The sequence below is a fragment of the Helianthus annuus genome, chromosome 5, assembly GCF_002127325.2.
Source record: "Helianthus annuus cultivar XRQ/B chromosome 5, HanXRQr2.0-SUNRISE, whole genome shotgun sequence".
NCBI classification, from domain to species: Eukaryota; Viridiplantae; Streptophyta; class Magnoliopsida; order Asterales; family Asteraceae; genus Helianthus; species Helianthus annuus.
In genome coordinates, this window is record NC_035437.2 from 58,370,314 (window position 1) to 58,377,294 (window position 6,981).

Consider the following 6,981-nt stretch of genomic DNA (forward strand, 5'->3'; position numbering starts at 1 on the left):
TGTTGTATGCTCCAGCCATCCTTTTGTGACAACTGGCACAAAACCGTTAATTTCCGTACAATTTTATTAATTATTTATTAACTGCAATTATGTGCTTAAACGTCAACATTATGTTTTTACTTGCTTTACATATGAATTCATGCATGTTTTATACTTCAAATATCGCATTGTGCATTACATTAAGCGTTGCGTCAGAAAGACTAGTAAACTCACCGGTAAGATAAGCTATATCAGCATTTCTACAGAACACAATCAGACAATAGACTTAGGGCCTAGATGTAGGTCCAGCATCAAAAATACATTAAAACCCAAGTGGGTGAACAAGGGTTTATATTAACACTTTCCGTACGCTAAAATAAGCACTAAAAACTGTCTGAAACGCACTTTAAACACAAAATCCAGCATTATTCAGCAAAAATCAGCTTTTACAAGTCAAAATAACATTCAAAAATAGTGTCTAATCATCAAAAATAACTTGTAAAGTGTCGGGAATGAAAACTGTCACAAAAGGGTACTTCATACCTTCTAAATTTCACAATTAAACACTTTAACGAACTGACAACCAAACAATTTACCGGACACTACCGAAAACATTAAAAATGAACAGTAACATTGTTTTGGTGTTATTTAGCTAGTATTGATCATAAAACACATTAAAATCCCTAAAAACACTTAAACACACTTAACCTAACATTAAGCCCTAACTTACACTTTACCTTCACCTTTCAAAATTTTACACTTTACCCCCCCCCCCACAATCCAAATCCAGCCCATGTGGGACCCACTTGTTCCCCATGCTTACTTGAGATGATGGGTGGTCAAAGATGCTAAATTTTAATCCTATGGTTAAAGGTTTGGTGGAGATTATAAGTAAGAAACCAAAAGTGCAAAACATTATCACTTCACAACATTTCCAAACATCTTCTTCCTCCCTCTTCCTCCCATTGCTCTCAGCCTCAAGAACACACACATACATCCACATTTTCCTTCATATTCAAGAAGATCCAAGGTTATCCAAGGGTGTTAGAAGATGATCTAAGAAGGTTTCAAGCACAAGAAGTGGAAGGACCTCTCTAGGAAGCATTTAACCACCCATTCTTCATCATCTTCTTCTTCTTGGTGTTCTTGCCACTTCCCTAGCCACTAGAGCTAGTAGTAAGCATCATAATCTCTATTTTACTTCATGTTCATAGTATGTACAAGATACACCATCTAAGAAACTAAACCTTAAAAGATGAAGATATGAAGATCTAACATAATCTAAAGAAAAACAAGTGTTTTTGGTGATGTTTGATGTTTGTGATGAAGTTGTTGTTGTTGAATCTTGTGTTTATGTTTAGATCTTTCATGTTAAAGCTTGTTAGAAGCTTAGATCTAACAAGTTTAAGCATGGATCTTGAAAGATCCATGGTTAAACTTGAAGATGAATTTGAAAAACCTTTATGTGAACTTGAAAAATGATTTTTAAAGCATAATCTTGTGTTCTTGAAGTAACTAAGTTTATATAGAGTTAACTTATGAAACTAAACTCCATGAAAAGTTTGTAAAAAGTTCATCAAGAAGCTTATTTTTGAAAGATTCAAGTATGTTAAGCATGGATCTTGGAAGATCCATGATGAAACTTGATTTTAAACATAAAGATCTTTTAAATGAGCATAACAATAGTTTTAGAATATGTTTTTCAAGACTTTGGAACCCTAAAACTCATGGATGATTTGGTTAGTAAATTAATGTTTCATAATAAGTTTGCTTAAAGTTAACAAGAACACTTGATTTTGAAAGATCCTTGTATCTAAAGTGTAGATCTAAAAGACTACAAATTTTTAACAAAAATCAAATTCATTATAAGGTGTTAGATGATGAAATTAATGTATGTTACTTGTGAAAATTGTGTAAATTGATTTTTGGTAATGAAAAGAAAATAAACACATGTTTTGAAAACATGGGAAACCTCTATTTTTAGGGGAAACTATGTCAAAATTTTTATAAAATTTTGGCACTTAGAAAAATATAAGTTTTGGTGAAACTTATTCCCCAAAAATTAAACCTAAAAATATTTATCAATGTTTCCTAATTTTTGTACAAAATAACAAGCTAAGAAAATAAGGATTTCTTCAAGTTAAAATCAATATTAAGTATGTATATTTTTAGGAAAAATATATATATATATTTAGTGATCACCAAATTTTGTGCTAAGTGTATATTATGTGTATTATATGTAGTAGTGTATTAGGATCATGAAAATACACTAAATACTCCCAAGGAGTATCACCAACAAAATACACATAAAAATACATAACTAATACCCAAGAATGCTCATGCGAATAACCCATGAAAAGGTATATGGACAAATACAAGAAAATATATTTATATAAATATATCCCTTAACACATTTTGGACTTCGACAATTTATGGACAATTAGGGACTTAAATATATATTTGGACAAATATATATAACTATTACCAAGTAATGAGAATTATACAAAAAACGGAGAATAACAAAAATAAATATGTATTTTACAAGCATAACAAAATTTAAATATTTCACACAAGTCTTAAAAATACATTATTTTTAAGAAATATAATTCCGGAAACTATTAAAAATCAAAGTATTGATTTTGACAAATAATGTAAAATACACAAGTATTTACATGAAAATACAAGTATACTTCCCTAAGTATACGTACACAAAAATAATATTGAAAATATTATTTAACAAAATACTTATATTTATTTTTGGGAAATAATATAAGAGTCATATTTTGGAACAAGTTAAAAATATGAATTATTTTAACACCTATCGTTTGTCAAATACTACATAAAAAATATATATTTTTGGAAGTAAAATATATATATATTTACTTATAAGCAATACATATTCAAAATACAAGAACAAGACGAACGGGCAAGACCCGACAAATAAGGGCACGACCCTCACACAAGATGAACATACACAAAACAAATACTTAACCTAAGATGGTGACTTGTACATAGAGTGTTACAAGTCTAGTGATTAACGCACATAGAATACTTATAGGTTGCGACGCCTACGAGACAAACCCAGTGAAGTTTATGACGCAAGATACGCAAAACTGTGAGTTCATGTCCCCACTTTTAAACTTTTACTTGTTTTCTAAACTTGGGGAAAATACATGTACTATGGTATGTAGAACACAAAAACTAACGAATGACACATAGATCATGTGACGAATAGGGTTCCATAAGCACCATTAATCAACATGATACTTAGACCACAGAATGAAAGGTTAGATCTATTGGGTTTCAGGCAGCCACACTCTTGGCTACTTTGTTACCGGGAGTGCTTTTGTGTCTCTAGTCGTGAACCGACAAGTAAAATGCCTATGGTTTGGATGCTTCCTATGTCGTGACATATGTTAATGTCGTAGCTAAACATTAGCGATCTCGTATTCCTTACATTTGCAGAACACGGTTACAGATACATTTTACAAATTACATACAATGTTTTCATACAAGTATATTCAAACCTTCTATACAAAAACGCATGAATTCACACCAACTTATGTTGACGAATTTTCCAAAACTTACATGTATTTCAGGTAACTAAGTGGATGTATGCGTAGTCTCCTTGCTCAAGATGGTTGTTTATGTTTCAAGTTATTTTGTGTCGATGCTCCTTTGCCACTTTTGTAGGATTTGTTTTTTATCTCCCGCCTCTTTGCGGAGATATAATGAACAAAACCTTAATATTTGTTTTTAAAATGAAGTTTTAGACTTTTCAAACAATTATCTTATGTTTATTACAAACTTTTAACCTAACTTTTGTTTTGGATGATTAACGATGAATGGCAAATGAAGTTATTTTATAATCATGTAGAATGTTTACCTCTCGTATGCAATGAGAACCTTTCAGCATCACACATCGTGCTTCCGCCTTAGAAAGGGGCGTGACACCTTTGATGATAACTGACCATCCTTATTCTTGCCAAGTCTCTGAGCTCATCCAGAGTATCCAGGTCTTGAGTCAGATTTTTAGCATTTGCCTGAGTATCACGGATGCTTGTTCTGGCTGTAGGAACCACCCTCTCTGTAGGGATCACCGCCTCAGTTCCAAAAAGTAGGGAAAATGGAGTCTTGTCTGTGGCATTCTTTGGAGTTGTCCTATCTGCCCAAAGGACATATGGCAGCTCCTTAGCCCACATTCCTTTCTTGGATCCTAATTTCTTCTTCAAGTTGTTGATGATAATCTTGTTGCTTGATTCTGCTTGGCCATTAGCTTGTGGGTGGATTGGTGTTGATGTAATCATTTTAAACCCCCAGTTGTCACAAAAGTTAGTAGTTCTATTCCCAATAAATTGGGATCCATCACATATAATTTCAGAAGAAATTCCAAATCTAGTAATAATGTTTCTTTTAATAAAGGATATGACTTTCTTTTCTCTGACTTGAACAAAAGCTTCTTCTTCTATCCATTTGGAGAAGTAGTCGGTCATAGCTAGCATGAACACTTTCCCGCCTGGTGCTTTTGGGAGTTTGCCTACTATATACATTTTCCATTTCATGAATGGCCAAGAGGAAATTATAGGATATAAAGGCTCTGTTGGCTGATGTAGGATGTTGCTATTTCTTTGACAAGCATCACATTTCCTTGCATATTCTATGGCATCCTTCTTCATTTTAGGCCAGTAGTAACCTGTTCTAAGGATCCTGGAGAATAATGCTCTACCCCCAGTGTGATTTCCATAGTCTCCTTCATGGAAGTCCTTCATGACCTCTTGAATTTCTGGATCCTTAATACATCGCAAATAGGACCTGCAAGAGATTTTTTATACAAGATGTTATTTAATAGAGTGAATTGAGATACTTTAATTCTGAAGGCTATGGGATTCTCCCCTATGGGAATTTCCCCATTCTAAATGAACTTCATACTTGGGAGGATCCATGATCCTAAATTTGGCTGCACATCACTGCGTACAATTGCAGTATCCTCAACTATCTCCATTGCTTCATTTTCCTCTATTGCAGGAGAAAGAACGTGGATGATAGGTATCCTCACATCTTCTAGTATTTTCAAGGATAATCCTAGGTTTGCTAAGGCATTTGCCCTTGCATTCTCATCTTTGGGAACCTGTGTTAAGCTGAAAGAATCAAAAGAATATGTCAGTTTCCAGACTATTTCTAGGTATTAGATTAGTTTTTTGCCTTCGATAGTATATGAGCCATTAAAATGGTTAGTAATTAGTAATGAATCTATGTACACTTGAAGGTACATGTTCCTCATTTGCTTAGCTAATTGCAAACTTGCTATTAAGGCCTCATATTCTGCTTGATTGTTAGTGATTTGAAATTCACAGGCACTGGACTGGGGTATTACGTCCCCCTGTGGCGATTTTAGTAGTATGCCTAGTCCAGTTCCTTTGACATTTAAGGCTCCATCTGTGAAGAGTGTCCAAGGATCCTTGGTCTCCTCTAGTAGTTGAACCTCTAGTTCAGCTTCCCTTTGTAGATCACTACTAAAATTAGCCATAAAGTCAGCCAAAGCTTCAGACTTGATGCTAGTCCTTGGTTCATATCTAATATCATATGCACTAAGCTTGACTGCCCACTTTGCCATTCTACCTGACATTTCAGGTTTCCTGAGAACGTTCTTAATAGGAAAGTTAGTATTCACAATAATTGTGTGAGCTTCAAAATAATGTCTAAGTTTAGTGGAAGCCATGATCAATGCAAGAATTAATTTCTCTAAGTGAGAATACATGTCTTCAGCAACAAGAAGGCTTTTACTTACATAATACAATGGATGTTGTTAACCTTCATGATCCTTAACTAATACTGCACTTACTGCTTTACCTGAAACAGCTAAGTACAAGGATAATGGCTCACCATCCTCTAGTTTCATTAAGGCTAGTGCTGAGGATAGATAATCCTTGAGAGCATTGAGTGTAGCTTCGTGCTTCCCAGTCCACTCAAATTTCTTATTCTTCCATACAATGTTATAAAAATCCTTGCACTTCCCTGAGGACTTTGAAAAAAACCTGTTTAAGGCTACAATCCTCCTTGTTAGCCTCTAGACATCCTTTACACTGGTAGGAGATTTTATGTTTACAATCACCTTTATCTGCTCTGGGCTGGCTTCAATTCCTCTTTTGGTTACCATGTATCCCAGGAACTTCCCAGCTTTGAAACCAAAATGACACTTTGAAGGATTCAGCTTCATGTTGTATTGATCAAGGATGTTAAATGCCACTTCAAGATCCTTGAGATGATCTTCTGCTTTCTTGGACTTCACCGCCATGTCATCAATGTAGACCTCCATAGTGTCTCCAATTCGTTCTTTCAACATCATATTGACTAGTCTTTGGTAAGTGGCACCTGCCATTAAGAGTTTGTCCACCTCCTCTTGGATAATGACGTTCCTTTCAGGTGCAAATTTTCTTCTTTTTTGATGAATTATCCTGAAAAATTTATCAATACCCAATTTATGAGTAATAATGTCTTTAGAGATACCTGTCATATCTTCATGTTTCCAAGCAAAGGTAGACTTCCTTCTCTTTAGGAAGGATACTAGATCCTTCTCTATACTATCAAGGATCCCGGATCCTATAAAAACTTTGATTTCAAGATCCTTAGGGTCTAGTATTACATCCTTGATGTCTTGTTCTCTTGCCTCCTTCACATCCCTTGGTGGATGTTGTAATTGCTATGCTACCCTTGATTTTGAAGCCGGTTTCACTAAAGAGGTATAGCAGTTCTTGGCCTCTTGTTGATCGCTTTCTATCTTTACTACTCCTCATCGGGTTGGTAGTTTCACACATTGGTGGTAGGTTGAAGGGACAACTTTCATGTCACGTATCCAGGGCCTGCCAAGGATCACATTGTAACAAGATAAACAGTCAATAACATAAAATTTCTGCATAGAGTTTACCCCCCGATAAAGATTGGGAGTTTGATGTCCCTCAGCGTGTTCTTCATTTCACCGCAGAATCCTATAAAGACTGATGA